The 23,376-nt window shown below is 31.9% G+C and overlaps 1 protein-coding gene across 2 annotated transcripts in view; it reads right to left on the bottom strand.

The window, feature by feature from the left end:
* The window catches only part of LOC123705458 (frequenin-1), a 178,815-nt gene extending 156,835 nt beyond the window's left edge, over positions 1-21,980 (bottom strand). For both annotated transcript variants that reach the window (XM_045654236.1, XM_045654237.1), the window contains exon 1: positions 21,789-21,980. The gene's annotated coding sequence lies outside the window, so the exon portion shown is untranslated. The remainder of the gene's footprint in view (positions 1-21,788) is intronic.
* Between the last annotated feature and the right edge of the window lie 1,396 nt (positions 21,981-23,376).

Here is a 23,376-nt window from a genome sequence, read left to right as displayed (position 1 = left end):
TACCGCGTATTTTGTTTGTTATTAACAAGAAAAAATACTCATATGACATTGTGATTGTATTACTGTCTAATCAATAAAGTTTTTCAATCCGTATTCTTATAGCACGCGATGAAGAAAACTAAATAATATCCCTATTTTATGGTCCGTCTAACTGAAAATAAAAGTTTACAACCAGTTTACCATTACCATAGTATAAAGAGAACCCATTACCTAACATTTTTTTTTATAAGCATATAAGTTGTGAAAAAATATATTATACTAGCTGCGCTCCGCGGTTTCACCCACGTGGCTCCGCTCCTGTTGGTCTTAGCGTGATGATATATAGCCTATAGCTTTCCTCGATGAATGGGCTATCTAACAACGAAAGAATTTTTTATATCAGTCCAGTAGTTCCTGGGATTAGCGCGTTCAAACAAACAAACTCTTCAGCTTTATTATATTAGTATAGATTTGTTACGGAGTCAAGCCTAATCCATTGAATTGAATTCAAACCTTTCTATTATGCAAATATGATAAGTTATTGTAGTATTATGCCGATCCTAAACTATATTTATCAATTTTTCTATGTATCGTAAAAGATGGTTATTGAGGTCGTTTGGGAAGATTGTTGTTTGTAGAAAACATCTTTTATTAAATGGATGATAAGTTTTTATAGGTATATTAGGTACGGTAAATCGTTATAAATTCGAGCAATGCTGATTAATTATTAGATGTTTTTGTGTAACGATACCTATATTTACATCAAATGAATTATTTCGTGATCTTTTAGTGTAATCGAAAATTAATATTAAAACATTGCCTAAATATTTTATAATGCACTAAGAACAACGAAAGAATGCTCTACGCCTGTTTATCTACACTATAGTCCTTTTCAGCTATGATGATTCCTGTGACACTTCATCGTGTTCCGAATTACGTATTTTATGTTTAAAACCCCAAAATAATTTTAGTGCATAATATTTTTAATTAATGGCGGCATTAATACAAAAAATTAAAAAATGAAACATCTTAAGCTTATAAATCAAAAACAGTATTGTTTAGTTTAATATAATGAAAAATAAAATAAAAGAACACAAAAATATAATATCTACGCAATTCGGGTACATGAAATGGATCGTTGAAAAATCATAGAGTTGGAAAATCATATAATCGGCGCCCATCTTGTGATCGTTTGTCAATCGAGTCAATCGTCTGTACGAGTGCGTCAGCCTTGTATACAAGTTGCATTTTTATATTGATACCTTACGTGGTATTCTGTTAATGCTAGTAATTGTTATTGTTGACTTTTTGTTGCTGTTGTTTGCTAAGTTTCCTTAGTTAATTGTTGGCGAAATGCCGAAAAAACTAATTTTGGTACTTTATTCAAATCGATTTCCTTTCCATATAAAATATTATCGATTATCGGAATCAATTGATATGATTTCAGTAAAGACATCTCTACACGTGTCAAAAATCGATGTGTCACAGAAATCATCTTAGGTGGAAAGGACTATAAAAGAATTTGACATGGTGGGGTTAGAATGAGCTTTCGCTCGTTTGATATAAATGTAAGAGCTATTTTTCCAGCATAGAATAACAAAAAAAAGTGTTAAATTGTACTTCAATATACAAATATACTTAATATTTTGGGGTGTTTGTATGACAATAACTAAATAGCTGTACAGATTTAGAACTCTTAAGTAAGAGAAGACCATTACCCAACTTGCATGCAAGCATCATACACAGTAAATCGGATTACAAATTCAATTCTACGATTTGATTGTCATTCACTAGACAGCCCATAGACAGCAGAGAACCGAATAAAATCATTTAAAATTCGTACCCAATACGCAATTTATTTTGTAATCAAATAAACGGATTTAATCGGTTTTAAACGGGTTTAAACCTACACTATTGCTTACCCATTTTTATACCTTTTTATTGATATAATTTTTGAAATAAAACTACTGTTTAAATTGATAAATAAAAACATTAACTTTTTGTCGGAACATATAGGTACTTAAAATTCTTTCCAGCCAACAAAATTAGTTTATGTTAATACTTTCAACTATTTGATCTTAAAAACTAATAAATTTAACACCTAAAAAACTTTAAATCACGTACGCGAAACGCAATTCAAAAAACGTTTAAACTCGTGCAAGATTTAAGAGATTAAGCCAAAGTTGAACCGTGGGAGGCTTAATATATAGACACCCCAAAATTCCCCTAATTGAGAGGGGTACAACCTCTGAATGTAATGTGGTGATTTGTATGCAACTCTGTAAGACCTCTTGGCCCTCCCTCTTTGCTTATTTTGCTAAAGAACACAAACTGTAAACACAAACTAAAATGCTAAACTACAAATGAACTCCAACCCTTTTCTGATTTAAATGCATGTTGGAATGTTAATTGTTAAAAGTAAGTCTTTTGGTATTCAAATAATACAAGAGTTTAAAGCTAATTCTCTTAGTTGAGCTTTTGAAGGCAGATATTACGACCAGTCATTCATGAATTTAAAGTCTTGATAATCTTATAAAAAAAATGTGTGCGTGTACTAGTGTACACACGTAAGAAGTGAAACTTCTTTATGAGCTTATTTTTCAAAAAATAATTTTCTTCATGCAACTTTACAGAAATAGGTACGTCGAATCATGCGTGGTAGGGATAAGAAAAAGATGGCGCGTAACTGAAAAATGTCACGCGTAACGAAAAAGTGTTACACTAAAATTTTGTCCAACCCCGATAAAGAAGTTTCACTTCAAAAAATCATTACAATAGACGCATTTTTTCAGCATAACATTCATAAAACATAACACCAAACAACGCAAAATAAAGCACCCAATTACATTCTGGTGTTTATCCTCTCTAAACATTATCAAACCTTCTCCCTTAACCTATAAAATGTCCGTTAAATAGATAACACAAAAACATTGTTTCGTTTCCTTATACTGCCAACGAAGTATCATTTCAGGCGCAGCTACGGACGTGACCTCAAGATATAAAATTGCCCCTTTCGGAATAAAAATGTGGCTCACTTTTATACTTAAAATGTACAGTTATGACTCCTTGTAGGACAATTGATATATTTCATTACAACAAGAAGCCGCTTACCCGAAAGTATTACGTCAAGTATAACTGTGTCGCATAATAATTCATAGCCTTATTTAACTATTAAGGAATAATATTTCCTATGGTAGATACTGCCAGTGTAACAGCGTATTATTGAATATTATTTTTAGTCAGAGAAGGAACTTTAATTCATCGACAATTTTTGGTAAAGTATATCAAACATTTCAGGCAATATTCATAATGTCCGTATAGATTTTATTTATTTAAACAGTAAGCAGTTGGAATTAACTTATAATTTTTTAGTTTAGAGTAGTTCTATTTTTTTACTCACAATTCACTCATTTGTTTATTTTACGCGTTCTCTAGTTACTGGAACAGAGTTTAGTTTTCTTCTCCATGGGGAAATTTAAGTCCAATTCTGAATATAGTGGTCTAGAGATAAAGCGAGTACTTTCTACGTATCATGAGAGTAACTAAATTAAAGCACTGCGATATAAATTCCTGTTGGTTACATTTATTCCGTCCCTCGTCGTAAAATATCAGCTTACTATCATAAATAAACATGCGACATTTATGAAATCAACAATGAGAAATCAAACACAGATTACTAAAGCAAAACATACCAACATTTTCTGAAAGCGTCGAAAGCCGTCAAAAGCTATTCTATCATACAAATAACACGAATCGATCAAATGCCTCGAATTCCATGAACATCCAGTGAAAACCATATACAAACGCAGCGGTGCGAGAGCTTTGAAGTCTGTTAAGAATAAATTATAAAACGTTTTTCCCGGTTTTAAAAAATTCTAACGAATAGTTGGGACCGCTTTGCGAAAAACCTTTGTTTCAAATACAATGCGGCTCATAATACATACGACTTATAGGGTGCTGTTTGTGGACACGTGGTTTTTGATTAAAGTCTTATTAGACCGTGTCTGGTTCTTCTTTTGCCCATCACGAGGGGCTTTTCATTTCTAGATTCTAGATAAAACTAATGATTATGCTTTTAATTATGAATATGGAGCTCTGAATAAACCTTGGAAGTTTAGACATGTGTATTTTATGTCGTTCTTATTTAACGTTATGTTACTCACGTAACTTTAATACATTAGCGACGTCAGTGAAGTTTTTACAATTTACAAACCTCAACCTGATAAAGCTCTACTTAGTAGCTCTACATAATTTTAATAATTATAAACATTGTAATAGCGTATTATTCCTTTATCAAGACCACGATGTATTAAGGGAAGGGACTTGCTTTATTAACACAGGCTATGCCCAGCAAGAGATCCAGAGCCACATAATCAATATTGTATATCCTAAAGGTGAAATAAAGATTTATTTTATTTATTATTCATTATAATGTTAATTATACACAAGACACCTACAGGTATTCAGATATAGTTAAAAGAATTCTACTATTTATATTGTATGATGACGAATTTGCTGAATAACCAAGATTAAACCCCAATCAACAGCAGTCTCGCCCTTTAGCCAATAAGTATTAAATTTCAAATCACGGAGAGGAGTGGAAAACATCAATCGTCTCTCCATTCAAGTGTTCCACGCGGCATCGCGATAGAAGAATAAAAGAACTTTTACAATAGGCAGAATATAATGAAGTTAGACGCACCGAGAACTTGATTGATGGCCCTCATACCTAAACCCTACGTTGTGACGCCTCTAGAGCCTTCATGCATAATTTTTCAGTGAACTTTACCTAAATTATGTGTTATCTTCAGTAATGATACGTCAGCTAGGTGTCTGCGTGATTTTTTTATTTGTGCCACTTATTCTTATTCATCGCTTTCTTTAAGACGTTTTGTAAGAGTTTTAGACTTTTCGTTCAAGATAAGATTATTTTATATATAGATAAGGACAATACAATATATTAACAGGCATTGTAGCAATCATCATGGTAAAAAGAAGATAAACCTATATTTTTTGCATAAATAATTCGTTCGTAAATAGAGTGAAAAATATCTCATATCTTGACTAAAATTCTGATGAAAACAGCTGATCCTTTAGACATGAAACGTTAAAGTAAGTTAAATAATATATTGTAAGTCAAAAGTCACGCTAAGAAGGGATTTGCAAAATTGACAACTTCGAGGAATAATGTAATACAACTTCATATGAGATTTCGTTATTGCACGCCTCATAAGCGAAGCGTTGAGGTGGGTACTACTGTCACTTCGCGCAAAACATCTGATTTTTCAAACTTAAAATGTCTTTATGTATCATACATTGCACTTGTAAGATAATACATACACACACATATTAAGAAAAAACACTATTTTTAACATTCATGATATTTTTGATGTCATTTTTGTTATTTAAACTAGTTAAAAAACAGTTTAAAAAAGTTCTGTCTTGGACGTCCGTGTGTCTGTATGTGCGGAGGATTTTCTTGTTAACACGATAGCGACCGAAATACTTTACTAATCGAGTCTTTTTTTTTCTCATACGCTTGAGTATGCTCAGGAATAGAACCCTTTCATTTTTCAGGGTCTGATTCAATGTGGTTTAATTGTTATTAAATAAACAAAAAAAAATATCGACTGTTCTCAATAATTTTAGTATATCTATATAGTTATATTCTTTATTTTATTTTTTTATTTTTTTATATTTATAGTGTACTCAAAATTCACCATTATAAACTCGATTCTTTATACTATAAGCCAAGGTTTAAAAAAATAAGTTGGTAGTCAGTCCCTTAAACCTGCGCAGTTTCACATCTAGGTGGGGCCACAAGAAAAATAGCTCAATTATTACGGTACCGCTTTCTTTACTTTTCCAATTGTTTTATTTTATTTCTTTTTTATATTTATAGTGTACTCTTTATAAATAATCAATTTTATTGTAAAGGATGAGATTATGAGGCGTGCACTTTTGGATTTTCCAAACTATTTTCAAATATTAATTACTCTCTGATCTTTACAACATAATATGAAGGATTTTCTTCATATTAGCTAAGGTTTTAGTCATAGAAATCTAAATAACAAGACAGTTTTAGTAGTAAGTAATTAAAAGTGAAGGCGTCTGTACTTTAGTTTTTGCGGGCAAGTTCGTTAACTTCACTGGGTGATTAACCTCTTGTTTTTCTAACCGAGACTTTAACAATATTTCTAGTAGCAAAAGTATACAATGATATATTTACGATGTTTTTAATCTGATGTCTTTAATTTATCCATTACTTACACTGGTATAATCCATTCTGATATTATTTGTTTATGTTTTACGTTATACTTACACTTGTATAGGTAATCTATAACTTGAAGAAGTAATACGACACCTGATATTTACCTAAGCTCTTCACGTTTGGAAAGCAAATGTCGAATGATATATAAATACTCGGGCACGATTAGATGCGGTAGGCCTAAACCAACAGTAGCTAACGGGACACGAAGGTCGATTCTTACAGTCCAATACGCTTTAAGAGGCCAACAAAGCCATTGATTTTACATTATTAGCGCATTTGAATCTGATAGACATTATCATTTTATGTGGGCTTCTTTATTATGTTATAAACTGCTTTTAATGTTATTCATTTATTTGTTGTTTTTTCATGCATTTCGGTATAGTATTTGATGATTATGGGGAAATATAACCGACGTCTTTTGCTTGATCGTAGTGATGCCTTGAACATTCTATTTACACAGCTGCCTCAGTATTAAACCATTGTCGATATTAAACAATGTTTAATGATCCTAGAGTATTTCTGTCTTTAGGGACTATGTTATTACACGCGTTATCAATACCTGGTTTAATAACTGACCCAATACAAAACCAATAATGTAGAGTACAAATACTTGTAACGAGAATCTAAAACGATATTTGTAAAGGTAATTAGAATGAGTCCAAAGGTAGGCCGCTAGGGCCTCATCATTACATTGTTATGTTTCAAAACACGGTGAAACTTTTAGCGTAATGAATATATACTGTACAAACTTGCGGACGCTTCTCCTGAGATGCGAAATTGTACTTTGGGAATAGTAATTCATATGCACTTATGCTCTGAATATGGTGGTTTAATTTCACAGTATATCACAGTAATAGCGGTATAAATTTCATGTAAACACGATTAGGTACTTTGTGTTATATTAATAGGGGTTTATTATACCTAAGTATATATGTATACGTGAAGATATGCTCTGTAAATATCATATGCTAAAGAGTATTCTTTATAGAAAGAAACCGAATTATAGCTATTAAGCTCTGGCTCTAATTATTGTCCAATCACGAAGTATGACGAAATCAAACCATATTTTAATTTCTGCCTATCCACTAATATCGTGCCATAGTTATTTCAGAAATTTCTAGATGATTTTGTATAGTTAATATATTTGAAGTGTGACATTGTGCTAGCGTCCCCATACCCCATCTATAAACCAGAGCACGAAGCTAGTCCTACGTGCCAATAAATCAATGACCAATGACGTATTTTCGTTAACCACTTGTTTTGTTTGCGTTCCCCTATCGATCTACGAGTATTAACCTATATCTCGAATGTTTGCCTCCAGTCCCGGCAGGATAATGTGTTTTTATCTCCTTACGTAACAAAACATCCAACCGTCTACCTCTTTAGCAAACATATTGAGTCGAATCACGAAAATGCTAAATATGCAAAAAATATTTCGCCATTTTTGTAGGTACCTATCGTAGCTACTTTTAGAAGAAGAATAAATTATGAGTTTCGCTGATTTCGTTAGGGTCTGCGGATTGAAAGTATTTTCATTTGAAATGTCGATATAATATTTTATTAAGGTTAACTTTTTGCCAATCACCAAAATGTATTTCATAATTTTAGTATCAGGATGACATGATTTTGACACAAATTATATTAACAAATGTAACACAGAGCATCATTGGTTAGCCATTGTAGAATTCGATAAATGCTTAATTATATACCTTATAAATAAGCATTTAACTAAATCATATGTACCTACACATATAACTACTTGTTTTTCCTTACTAAAAATGTACACAAGAGCAGTACTAATTAGTACATGGTTATAATGTACAATTAATATTAATAATTTAGTTCACATAACTTTTTTATACCTTTCATTATATTACACGCTCTGCATTGTTCCTGTTATATTAAAGTTGTCCTTTTACTGTAAAAAACTCAAAGCTTGTTGCAAATAATACGTAACTACAAAATATTGTTCATAACTTATTACGCTGTTTTATTAGAATAATCGACCTTATTACGGTTATATATGACCAAGAACTTAATACTTTCGTCTTCTATTGTTATTGGGTCACAAACAAAAATATGTTAAAGCTTGTTAAAGGCTGTGTATTTAAATAAGTTATATACCTATAGATAGTTGTTAGGGAGGGAACCTCTGCCTGGGTTATTGGCGTACTGCCAATGGGAGCTTCCTTGCATTACGTCACAACACGTAACGTCTTCAGACTATGTGACAAATAATGTAATAAAATAGTATAATAGTGAAAATCTTAGAACACGCTGTAAATTTTATTAATTAATATCATAATTAATGTTAAAGCCTTTATTTTAATTTTAATGTGATTCATTTGTTTTTCTTAATTTATGAGATAACTCTACCGAATTATGTGATGAGAATAAATTAATAAAAAAAATGTATTGTCACCGATCCTTAATAAGTGTATTAAACTTAAATCTGTTCGTTTAATGTGGGTCAAAATCGAATCTAGACGAGACGTTTACATACAAACGTACATATAGATGAAGTTAATAAAAGCGTATAAAGACGAGACAGAAATTTCCGAACGAAGGCTTTATCTGTAGCCACGGCTGCGACTTCTGCGTAAGCCTTGGGGAAATCCCATGCCCTTTTGGTGTGGGGCAGATTTTACGTCGATTTTCTTTTAGGAAAAGCCTGATCGAGCTTACGCGCCCTATCTGAGTTTTCTCATTTTGTTGAGACTTCGTCGGTTTGATTGTGGTAATATTTGCATAATTAAAAATGTATTAAAGCTAGTCTATGTCATAATATTTTCATAATTAAGTATCATGTTAGATACTTGTCTATAAAAATACACACAATTTCAGTCATTTCACAAATCAATTACATTTACATGAAAGAAAATTATGTTTTATATTATAATAATAGATAATAATTTTTGGATACAAACAAATATTTTCTTCGTATTGATTAAATTACTTTAGATAATTTCGCGAGATCAAAGAAAACAATAGCCAACGCCACAAGACAAATAATTGACATCCGGATCACATAAATTATTTTTAGTTATTCGTCATGATTGGATTGAAGGAACGTTGTAATATTTTTATTTATTAATAAAAGACCGATAATATTCATCTGTCTATCCACTATAAAATATAATCTATAGTAATATTAAAAAGCTGAAGAGATTGTTTGTTTGTTTAACGCGCTAATCTCGGGAACTACTGGTCCGATTTGAAAAATTCTTTCGGTGTTATATAGCCCATTTATCGAGGAAGGCTTCAGGCTATATATCATCTCTCTCAGACCGACAGGAGCGGAGCACTGCGGGTAAAACCTCGGAGCACAGCTAGTAGAAAATATGCAGTCACTAGTCAGTCTAATGTATTGCAAAATGCATGATTACAAAATTAGTTTAAGACAGAAAAAACTAAAATAATAATTATTGAAGTGAAACTTCTTTATCGGGGTTGGAAAAAAATTAAGTGTAACATTTTTCCGTTACGCGCCACCTTTTTCTTATCCCTACCACGCGTGATTCGACGTATTTCTGCAAAGTTGTATATAGTAAATTATTTTTTGAAAAAAGGTCATAAAGAAGTTTCACTTACGTGTACACTAGTACACGCACACATTTTTTTTTTCATAAAAGCAAGCAAATCCAAGTTAATAAGTATAATTAGCAAGCAATTTACTATGTTAAATTAATTACAGTTCCATTTAATAACATAAAATTAAGTAAGCAACTTAAATGAAAAGCATCGGTAACTAGTTAATGAAAAAGTGATAAAAAACTGCTTAGTGAAATAAATTACATAAAGCATACAGTTTAAATGAGCAGACTATAAATTGCAGTCGTCTATATTCTATTGTTTCTGAAATAAAAAAATATGTACTATAGACAAAGGCGAAAAGTGTAGAGCACAACATTTGAGTAATTATGCTTCCATCAGCCAAGCATTCATCAATTTTGTTTAATTCTCGCAGTAATACAAAAATCTTAGAGACAAAAATAGTAAAAAGCATTTGTATTTTCAATTCGCCTGTACTTCTTTGGGTTTTTGATCTCAGTACTTTCCACTGAGTGAACCGATTTTTATAGTCTATAAGTCTATACTAATATTATAAAGCTGAAGAGTTTGCTTGTTTGAACGCGCTAATCACAAGAACTACTGGTCCAATATGAAAAAAAAATTTTCGGTGTTAGATAGCCCATTTATCTAGGAAGGCTATAGACAATCATCACGCTAAGACTAACCCGACCGGAGCAATGCGGGTGAAACCGCGCGGCACAGCTAGTTCTTTTATATTGAAAGCTGTTGCCTTTCGGTCAGTCCCATTTAAAAGTCATCTAGTTTATAGTTATGACAAATTTGAAAGCGTTCTAGTTAATTGTTAAAAAATAATTATTGTTTTAATAAATATTATCTACAACAAGAACAATCGATTGAATCGGATGTCAAATAAAACAAAGTATAAATAAACCTAAATATCAGCTAAATGCGAAACCTCAAGAATTGCGGCATATGATTACGTAGAAATCTCAAAATTTACAATTACATCGTTGCCATCAAGACGAATTCAATACAGTACAATTGAAGTAAATGAACTGCGAAGAACGTATAAATAAAATTATCAAGTTAGGCGAGCTTCCTATAGCTACATCTACGCTACATCATACCAAGGTTGCTTTAAAGAAATTGCTCGAATATAAACTGACAATATTTTCTGATTTTCTCATGATAAAGCATAAAAATTCAGTTTATTTATGGACTTTAAATGCCAATTCTTTCAGTAAAATACTGTTCTGTAATAATGCATGAAATTGAGTTTATTTGTGAACTTTAAATAAGAAATAGAAAACTGAAATTATTATGAGTGTTTTCGGTGAAAGCGAAGCGAAGCGAACATGACGTGTCGTTTGGATATATTTTATATCTGCCATTAAATAAAAATTACTACAAAGTCTCAGAGTCAAAAGTAATCTAAATAAATTACACTTTAATATTCCCTAATCACTAGTCAAATATTTTTCATAATATTCATGAAAAGTTGCAGGACATTTTAAAGATAGGTAACGTTGTTTCTTCGCAGTTTAAGTTTTTCGTTCAATATTATTAAAATATGTTTAGATATAATTAACAGTTCATTCAAATCCATAAATTGAAAATAAAAATTTATTGTGTCTTGAAATCTCCACTTATTTCTTTGTTCAGAATACCATTTTCATTGGGCATCTGAAACGGTGATAAATAACGAACAAATTAAATTATCTTATTTACCTGTCGCTTTCTTACCTTGAAGGTTGTTCCGATTTATTTATTCAATTTTCATCCAACTATAAAACAATTAAACATTTTCATAGATTTAGTAAAAAATGATTCCTCTAAGAATATGGAGCGCGCTCGAGAAATTTAAGGATTACGGACAAGTTTGAAATACATACATAATAATAGAGAATGTACTCGTATGTTTTTATTATTGCAATTTTACTTTCTCAAAAATCAATTCCAATTCCCAATTTTATCATTGTGCCAAATCTCTTGAAATGCAATTGACAGCTTCCCACGCATTTTATTGCGTAACTAGCTTTCCGCCCGCGGCTTCGCCCGCGTTTTCAAAGAGAAACCTGCATAGTTCCCGTTCTCGTGGATTTCCATTATAAAACATATTTTATGTGTTAATACAAGTCACCCTCTATATGTGTGCTAAATTTCATTATAATCACTTCAGTAGTATTTGCGTGAAAGAGTAACAAACACACACATACACATCCATCCTCACAAACTTTCGCATTTGTAATATTAGTAGGATAGAATTACGTATTAAGCATTCTAATTAATTACGAACCAATTGTTTAATACGTTTACAGAATTATCGACGTGAGATATCTCACATATCTGAAATTAACATGATTATCTCTATTGAATAGCGAACGTGTTCGTCGGAATAGATCAAATACAAAGTAGCACTCTATGAATGCTATTTGCTCACTATATATTATTAGCTACACAGTATAGTTAACAACAGTCGAATAACGAGTAAGATAAATTGTTTAAATAAAAATTTCTATCACGTATTTTTAAAGAGAAGTATACAACATATAGCTATGCAGTATAGTTAAGTACAGTACGGTTACGAGTACAAATTGTTTAAATACTAATTTCTATCACGTTTTTATAAAGAGAAGTACCTCTATATTATAACATATAGCTATACAGTATAGTTAAGTACAGTACAGTAACGAGTACGATAAAAAAGAAGTGATAATTTCACAATTGACATTTATTTCACGATTGTTATCAATTTCTATTTATTTATCTTCTTATTTATTAAGAAAATAGATACAGATTTATTTTTATCGATATACTGAACGCTTAATTTAAAAAATTAACATTATGAAATTTCAAGATAGTATTATTCACTGATTCTTATTAACATGATTAAAAAAACCAGCTGTTAAATATTAAAAAAAATGAAACACACACTAACCCGCCAGACAGATCGAAATACAAAAGGAATAAAAACTCAATAAGCTTAGAAAACGGCTTTACGCAATCGATAGAGACTCTTTAAGACCCTTCTCAAATAAGCGCGAAGTCGGCGACCTTAAATCAAGGCGGATATAAGCTGACCCCTAAAAAGAACGGCTAAAATTGATGCGATCAATCTTTGTTACTGTTAACTTAAGAGGTATTCCGTAAAAACGACAGGAGAGAATCGATCGAGTAATAGCAAGCTGGTAACAATCTCTACAACACTTTAAAACTCTAATTCTAAAACGGTGAATCGCCTAAAGTATGGAAAGTCTTAGAAATCGGTTACTTTGAATAATACAACTGCTATGTATAAGTAGAAAACGACTTTCTAAAAATTAATCAGCGGCTAACTTGCTACGATAGATCTACGCCGCGTAGCAAGCGATATTATTAATTGCAAGCAATTTTTATTTGTAGTATTATAAAACGTTATTTGCTTTCTTTACGCTTGTGATGTTTTTTTTTGTATTCAAATTAATCTTAGCATTCATCTTCATTCTCAACTACTATAGAATATTTTCTAGATGTGTATAAGTCATCAAAATGATCGACCTACGAAATAATTTTTTCTCATAGGTAAAGGTCAATTTCTACCGAATTTTATGAAGGCCTGGAGTTTGTTAATTTTAAATTTATTAACAGAATATACATATGAGAGTGTATCAGATTCAAGTGGCCCTTTAAATCTTGAGACGGGCCGCTTGACTTTCAATTTTTTTTAATTAATATTGCATACATTATAATGTATGTAACTTGGTATGTAACCTAATGTTTATGAAAAGAGATATTTATGACTTCGCTCTTACAAAAGAATTCATCACATTTGTATTTAAACACAAAATGTAAGCTCTAAGTTCAAAAATAAATCATTAAATTAATATAAATAACGTAAAATTATTAACATACTTATATTTATTGATCAATTAGTTATTTTTCAATCTCAACAAAATATGTATACCCATATAATAGTATTTATAGACGAACTTGAAATTATGAATAGCGTTTTTCCCGCTGTAAGCGCATTATTCAAAGGATGTAACATTGCATCTATTTCCATCCTACTATCATGGATTTATACCTATTTCTATGTAAGTTTATCCTATGCAATATTTTAAAAATGGTTAAAAAGTAAATACCCAACTTAAATTGGCGTAAATAATGTTGACAGTTTATCTCAAAACATATTTCCAAGTCGAGATTGTTTCGAGTTCACTGAAGTTTCAACATTCATTTTAATATTAGAATAATTATAAGATTAAACAGAAATAGCTCATTGAACGTCTGTCGTTTTTATTAAGCAAAATACGCAACAGAAGTACACGTTGATTTTAAAATCCATTAAAATTATTATTTGCCGTTGTATACCACAGATTACCTACTAAATAATTACCACGTAACTTTAACCAAAATCAAATAATTTCTCACCCTTTATACAACTTACCATATCGCATATAAACTCAGTAATTACATCGCCGTTATCCATGTTACTTCTACTGTATAATTAAAGTTATACGATGAAAATATAAATTCCTGAAAACCAACAGTTGTCGTAAATTATCGCAAATGTCAATTCTCATTATGTTGTGGCTATAATTATATTGTACTAGCTGTGCTCCGCAGTTTCATCCGCATTGTTTCGCTCCTGTTGGTCTTAGCGTGATGATATATAGCTTCCTCCTCGATAAATGGGCTATCTAATTTTGTAATTAAGTAGTTAATATTAAATTTGAAATAATTGAAAGAATTTTTGAAATCGGACCAAAGTTCCTGAATTTAGCGCGTTCAAACAAACAAACTTTTCAGCTTTATAGTATTAGCATAGATTGACAAATTAATTCTGGGTTTTTTGGTCATTTTGTGTCTTGCAAATAAAAGGCGGTAATTTTCGCAGATAATATTAAATAATATTTTTAAGGGAATGATCGAATGCGTTTAGAAGTTAAATAAGGAAAATGAATCTTTTAATCTTTCAATGTCTTTGTCGTTGAAATAAATGTGAATCTGAAATGTAAGATATTCATCCCCATGAAATAATAAAGTATAATAAAATGATTATTTGATATGTAAAAACATAATTAAAGAATTGTTTATTTATTGAATACGATATATTTAAACTTCTGATTTATTTTAATTTGTCACTTTACTCAATTTAGGACAAGATGAAAAAAAACATACGAAAGAAAAAAATATGTGCGTGTAGGTACTAGTGTACACACGTAAGAAGTGAAAGTTCTTTATGACCTTAATATTCAAAAAATAATTTACTATATGCAACTTTACAGAAATACGTCGAATCACGCGTGGTGGGCATAAGAAAAAGATGGCGCGTAACGGAAAAATGTCACGCGTAACGAAAAAATGTTACACAAAATTTTTTTCCAACCTCAATAAAGAAGTTTTACTTCAACAAAACAACTGTAGGTGACAAGACTTGAAATAAACAACACAAACAAAAGAACGGATATCGGTATAATAAAAATCTTGCCTTTCGAGAAATAGTAAAAAATTCAATAAATTACAAAAGCGAAGGCGATATTGTTTTACTGGGGCCGGGTATAATGAAAAGGGCAATGTAGAAAGGTCGAAATGCAAGCAATCGGACTGAATTTACTTCGTGACCTGCAAGACATCGCACATCTGTGAGAATTGATACTTTATGAGAGATTTGGGACAGAAAAAAAACTTAGTGAAACGACGACGTAGGAAATTTGATAAAGCAGCTTTAGAATGTAGCTTATATAATATTATTTCTGTGAATTCTGAATGTTTAGTACTACTTTTTAATCCATATTATGATATTTGTTCAATCATTCTAAAAAAAGAAATGAAAATGTCTCGTAAGACCCTTTTTTCGACCATTTGGTAATTTCAGATTAATCAAAAGGAATCTTGATTAATCGGAAATTTTCTAGTAACTTAAAGTCTCTTTCTCAATGATTACTTAGTAACTTGCTTAGTAATGATACCTATAGATTGTAGAACAAGTCTTGACGTCATCAATTTGAAAGAAAACTTTTAAGAGTCAACACTTTAATGCCTTTCAAAGACATTAGAAAGAAAATGTATTCAAAAGTTTTTCTTTTTTATGATGTACCCTTGATGTACCTATTCAAGTTTCATACATATTATGCAACCTTTGAAGTTCTATACTAATATTTTTAATGTTAACTGTAATAAGAGGTTATAAAAACTTGGTGACCGTGGTTATATAAGAAATATGAATAATAAATAGGTTAGCATCAGTCCCAACATACTTGAATATTCATGTCATAAATTTATTCATGTCTATAGTAATTTGTGTATCCTTTCACAATAAATAAACCAATAGAATTTCCGACAAGTCACTGACAAGCGTGGGGTGCTGAGGCTCACCAAGGGCTCTCCGAAACAAAATAAACAGGGTGTCACTAAACGTGTGATAAACATATTATTGAATATACACATCAATACCCACGTATCGGCTTTGGGGCGTGTCACACAAATATAATGTAAAACGTTATTAAATACAAGCAATTGTCTCCAAGTGATACATACAATGAGTGACGTATATTGTCTCTTTGAAAAGATATTTAACATAATATATTATGAGAGGCTGAGAATCCCTGTGTCACGTAGGGTTTAAATAAAATCCATTTCATATTATGTATTTCACTGGTCCATTTTTGTTTTATTTGTAGTACACAAATCAAGAACCTTATAATAAACAACAAAAATATAAAAGACAACTCTATCAATATAATATTTTAAAACTTATAAGTTACTAGCTTTCCACCCGCGGCATCGCCCGCGCAGTCAAAGAAAGACCTGCATAATTCCCGTTCCCGTGGGATTTCCGGAAAAAAACCTATCCTATGTCCCGGGGTAAAAAGTAGCCTATGTCCTTTCTCGGGTATCAAAACATCTCTATACCTTCAGTTCAGTAGTTAAGGCGTGATTGAGTAACAGACAGACAGACAGAGTTACTTTCGCATTTATAGATAATATTAAAGTATGGATTTCAAGAGGATTAATGTAGGTTGCCACAGCCCACTAATTAAATAAATATGAAACATAATTCATTGAAATCTATACGTTATAACACAAAAGGCTGTAAAACAAATATGTTTGACCAACATCAACATTCCCGGAATGTATGTATAAACAAAATACTGATATAAATTCATTATAATTAAAGTGCAATCACAATAGCTATGCATAACAAATCATATTTATCATTTAATTTATATAAAATTCTCGTGTCACAGTTTTCGTTGCCATACTCCTCCGAAACGGCTGGACCGATTTTCATGAAATTTTCTGTGCATATCGGGTAAGTCTGAGAATCGGCCAACATCTATTTTTCATATGTAGGTACCACGGGCTGGAAGCTGGGGCGGACCGCTAGTTTCATGGAAAATCGTATTTTATCTATATCTATTGAACTTCAAAACTATACGATGGTTTTAAAAAATATGTAAATATTTTAAATATGTATAATCGAGTTTTCAGGACCCTTAAATGTATTTTTTTACTGGGATATTTTATTCAAAAGATATGAAAGAATAAAATAGTATAAGGTCCTTTAAATTATTCAATCGTTGTGGAAATGTGAAAATCGTTCAAGCTTATAAGTTATAACCGTACATAGCTTACTACCGTAATCAAATAAAATCTTAAATTCATTAACAAAGACACAAGATCTCTGTTTTAAAGATATATTCACGGTTAAGCTATACTATGTTCGTGAAAGCGTGAACCGATTCAATGTCGCAGTGGGCAGAATATCCGACGGGCGGAAGATCTCGAATCAACTTAGCTGAGTGCATAAACAAGGCCTATACGACCTATACTTATTCAAGTTGTATCTATACCACTATACCTTTTGATCTATACAATTCTGTTTCAAAACTCAAATATGCTATTGAACTAGGGGCCACTGAAAACCAGCGCTGTGCGTGCATTTCTGTCGTACAGTATTTAGCTGAGTTGGTCACCCTTTTTCGAGGACATCCTACCGTGCAAATTTCGTTTTATTTTTTATTTTTTCTCTTTATTATTTAACTTTTTTATTGTTTTGTTTATCATGTTTTTAAGACTTTGTTTTATTATGTCCTTGAAATAAATGTTTTTTCTTTTCTTTTCTTTACTTTTCTTTTCTTATAATTGTAATATGTTTAGAAAATAAGTAATTGATTTCAATTTATAACTTTAAATCTTAAAACTCTAAATTATTGAATAAATAATAGTTTCAATTGCAATTTGCAAATAGTACAATATCGAAGTTACTTCAGATGGTACCAAATAGTGGTAATGCCGTGACCATGCCGTGACTAAAAGTACCCTATGATAAAGTTATATTCATTGATAAACATTTGTACTTAATCGCGCTTTCACATAAAAACAGCAGAATTGAACAGCTTAAATTTTAGCTAGATAAATTATGATTTCAAATATTTCATAAGCTTCCTTTTATTCGGCACCAAGAAACAAATCCATGAAATATATTACACGATTCACAATTGTAAGGAAAAAAACAAAATTTCCTTTTTTTCCGACATATTGTTAATTTATTGTCCTCTTCAAACTAAATAGACTTTATTTCCTTTCAAAACATTAATCACAAATAATCTTTGCGGAAAATACGAATAAAAATGAAACCAATGCTCGGTGTAGCGCTACGAAGTGCTACGGGCTACGGCCTACGAAATTGTCGGACTGTAATTCTCGGACTAATCCCTATTAAAATGAATAATTTTTTACTTGAAATAGTATCTATAATATAGAATAGAAAATAATTTTCAGTATATTAAATTTTGTTATATGTACGAGTGTACTATTTGTATAATTTGGTGAGGTATCTTTTGTATATTAAATGTAGAAAAGATTTAATAATGTAAGGCAGAAAATAAGATATAAATTAATAACATAAAATAAGCATCATAATATTATAATTTATATTTCTTTCATAAACTACAAATCCTCAATCTTAACCTGGAGCAATTTTTAATTAAACTTGTTTTCAACAGGCCGCGGGTTTTATAAAATAAAGGAGTGAATAAAGAAGTATTCTTTATGTATTTTAGATAAAATGTAGAAGTATTTTTCAAGTTTTCTTGGCTTCCTTCTGTTTTAATTAAAGCCTTTTCTTGAATTACACGAGATCTCATTTGCATTCAAGATTTAAGCAGAAGCGTGATACCATAATTATACTTTATTTGTTTTTACAATATATTTTTCATCTCTTTTGTATTGAGATTATTTTCATAATATAATATACCAAAAATTTATTTCACAATTTGTTGTCACCACTCTACGTTTAGTAAAATAAATACTTTGAATTTGTTAAACTAAAAGTAAAACTTTTCTTTTTCTCATAAAATCAAAGACTATGGAAAATATATATTTCTTAACACGTTCACTGCGGCACAGAAATATCTGTACTTTCCATTACTGCGTTACGGGTCGTTTTAAACCTTGTCCTATACCAGAGATTGTGGCGGCACGAGGCATATTAAACCCCACCGCCCGTAGGAGACCAAAATCGTTTTTTTGGCGCCAAATAAGACAAAGTGTGCGGCTTTTGTCGTGATTATTATTAACAATGAGTTCATTAACCTAAGTCTACCGTCGCCCGTGGTTAGATTAGTTAGTTTAGATTCTAGGGGTAAAATAAAATGTGGGGTCTGATGTACCCCATACCGCACTGAACAATAGCAGTTTTTCATATAATTTAGTGATGGGAAAAGAAATATCGATTTTATTTAATTGTATTTATTTATCAAACTTATGGATGTTTTTCATTAAAACAGGCCAAACAATAGGTAATATTGTTTGCAACCAGTGCATTCTGTGAGAATTTTCTTTACTTTTTTGTCAGCCTCACGACTTGTTAAGAAGGTGCGGAGTTTTTAGTAACATCCTACACGTCTTCTCTTCTTTGATCCCTTTAAGAGATGATGTGCCTTGTTTGTTGGCTTGTTGACTTGGGCAAGAGTTAAATTTTGATGAGCCATACACCGATTGCCGGGTGTTTTGGATTTGCCGCTAGTTGATTCAATGAACAAACACACTAATAGTAATCATTATTATCAACCTATTTGAAGAAAGTTACTCAACATGTCACATTCACGTTTCTATTAACGATATTTATTATAACGAGTAGTTAGGATGTTTGTAAATTACCTGTATCTACATTCAAGTCATTCTTTGTAAAAGCTTCAATAAGTTGTTCCACAAATAGTCTCGAATGCGTTGCACAACACTAACCGCGTGAGCTAGCTTAGGGTGCGGTACGAGGTGCGCGGTGGTACGAGGTGTTCACAACCTCGTTCCGCACTGTGTTAGAATTTTTATTTGTTCAGTGCGGCACGAGGTCTAAGAAACCCGGTATTAAGGTCGGTATACCATTGAACTAGGAATCAATAGCACATCTCAGATATATAGATATCACTTTCCTACACTGAACCAGATGGAAGTTATGCCTCCCGCACGACAGAGAAGTTTACGTTTTTTCCTACCGCTATAACGACGAGACACGGACAGGGTGTTTCAAGCCCTGTTTCGCAGCTAACGTGTTAAAGAGGAAAACATTATTGTAAAAATAAAGAATAAAGCGATTATCTTCTAATATCCATTTCATAAATATTATGACAAATGGAAGGAAAACGCAGGTCGTTTCCAAACGAAATATTTTTTCCGCGCCACATTTTCCTTAAATATTTTTGTCAAACGCACCTTTCCGAACGGATTTTCAAACTTTATACGATTAGTTATTCAAAAACACTATTTTTGTAAGCGAAACTAGTTTGAAACATTGACAGTGTTTATCCGCGTATTTATTAAGAACTAGATTTCCGCCCGCCGCTTCATCCGCGTTTTCAAAGGAAAACCCGCATAGTTCCCGTTCCCGTGGGATTTCCGAGATAAAACCTATCCTATGGATTAATCCAAGTTACCCTCTATATGTGTGCTAAATTTCATTGTAATCGGTTCAGCAGTATTTGCGTGAAAGAGTTACAAACACACACACATCCTCACATACTTTCGCATTTATAATATTAGTACCTAGGATATGATAGGTTATTCAACGACTGCAGTATTTAGTTTTGACCATTTAAATTGTGCAATTTCTTATTAAAAAATAATAGATGGTAGATCTTAATATGAGCAGTAATTAAGATAATTATCAAATTTTCAAGCGTTCAACTATAAATTATTTCGTTGACATAAAAGTTATATTTTTTCCAAGTTTCTTTTCCGCGTAGCAGGAACGCACGCACGTAATTAACCTAAAATTCAGGAAATGTGACTCCATTAGACGAGTTTTCCGTTCGCAGGAATGAATTACAAAGTATACGCTTGATTTTATGTTGAGTTTCGTTTTTCTTTTTTATTAATTGTAGCCGAATTATTTAAAATTGTTATAACAGTGAACACCTTAGCTGAAGATAATTGAATTGTATTTTTTTTTCATAATTGTCGTTAAATGTAGGTATGTATTTCTTTGCTTCCCCGATTTCCTGAAGCTTGAATATTCTCTATGAGAGTTTTTAAGCAGTTCATCGCTTTATGCGTAAGTGGTACAATATTAAAAGCAAAGCCTATTACCGCCGGCTTCTTAACGTCGACTTTCACAATCTTTCCCTTCTTACGGCACCTGTGATCTGTAAAATTGCGTTCAGTTTGTCCCCAAATTGTACATAATAACGTAATAGGCCGCGGCGGCTTTCATACTTAGCAATTACTAAGCATCAAAACCAACTTTTTTTTGTAAGAAACATTATTTTTATTTTTCGTTTTAATTACCTTTTGTGTAATTTATCGCGTTTTAGGAGAATAATGGTATTTAATTAAATATTAACTATATTTAATATTTTTTTAAACATATCTTTTACATTGCGCAATATTTTAAAACATGAAACATCAGTAGAAAATTTTTAAAACACTAAAACAAAATACATATAAAAATATAAATAATTCACCTCGCACAGCAGCAATTAACAAAAAAAAATTATGTAACAATTAAAAAAAATTATCTTACCGCTTCCGCAGGTGCACGAGTTCGCGGGAAATACGGAAAAATTGCGAAAACGTTCACAACACGACCGCGCGTATTTTTAAACACGCTTCGAATACTCGAGGTTGTGTGCGCGAGGGTTCGGAACCGACAGGTCCGTTCACCAGGGCGGCTCGGATAAGAGTTAGCGGCGCCCTCCAGGCTTACATAACACGGAGTAGCGCAGCGGCACCCCTCTCCCCGCTTTTAGGGAAAGATGAATGAGTAAAGTTTCCTAACGGACGTCCATGGAACGCACTCCAATTCGGCACGGCGGTGGTTACATAAAATTTCTTGGCACATGCGCGCTATTGCCGGACCGCACTGGGTAAGATGCAGCTTGCGCGCTTAAAGATCGCCCGCGCCGGATCTTCTAATGCGAGATAAGAGTCTGGATGCTTAGCTCGGTTTAGACTAGGGCGCTATCTTAATACACTTTGACCTGGATTGCTCTACGGGCTCTATCTATCTAATAAAAAAAACTACAAACAAAATAACGGCGAATTGGTAATCAAGGAGCTATTAATTTCAAGCTATTCTGATGCTTAAAAATCGTCTCTGTCTATTTGAATGTCATCCCAGGAACATCAATGTGAACCCAGGACATTTCAATGGAAATTTACATTACTGGGAAACCCTCCACTTACGAAATAGTACAGTTTTGAAATAACTATAGTTTAAACATAGAATATCTGTGTCACTTAATTCACAAATCGCTTAAAAACGAATCCGAAGAATTTCTTTTAAAAATGAGGCTAGGTGCGTTAAATAGTTAGTCAAACAATGGAGTGTTCCCCCACAATGCTCTAAAACAAAGGGTCGAGAAACAAAGGCTTATATCATTAAGGTTAATATACATGCGCCCTTTCAGAGGTAGGTTATAACGCCAATTACCTCCGATGCTCCTCTATAACAGATCAAATGGCTTAAACGCTTGTTTCAATTATGAACCTCTTCGGTTGTTCTGGAATTTGATAGTAGCTCTCTAATAACAGATTGTCTCTCCTTAACTATGGGTTGTCATGCAGACGGAGTAATAACGGTTAATAATTGATTTAGGGTCAGGTTCACGACTTGCAGATAAAGACACTGACAGCCTGTTTAAAACTATTATATCTCGGGTATCGCCATAAGGAAGATACCCGGTCCTTTGGAAGGCTTACGTGGGGGACACAGGTCCAACACGCAGAGGCCCTTTAGAGAATTTTAATGTGTTGTGAAGGTGTTGTGGTACACCAGCCGCAACCTGCTATTATTATTATTATAAATATTTATTAACGTAAATTTCGGTTTCATTTTAACTGACAGTTAAGCCAAACACAATATATCGAGAAGCTGTGAAACCGGCTAACAGGCTCTCCAATTTGCTACGCTTAGGTATTTATTACATGATTCAAATAAAACATTAGGTATCTATACCTTTTTATGTTGCACACATTGCGCAATTTTAATTTGCTTATTTAAATCAATTCATTCGTATAGAAATTAGAAATTAAAATGAAATACTTAATATCACCTTTTAATAAAATATAAGTAATCCTTGTATCGAATTCGAATTAAACTAAGCAATCTT

The sequence above is a fragment of the Colias croceus genome, chromosome Z (assembly GCF_905220415.1).
Source record: "Colias croceus chromosome Z, ilColCroc2.1".
NCBI lineage: Eukaryota > Metazoa > Arthropoda > Insecta > Lepidoptera > Pieridae > Colias > Colias croceus.
The sequence above is the reverse complement of the archived record's forward strand: the minus strand, read 5'-3'. Positions and strand labels throughout refer to the sequence as shown.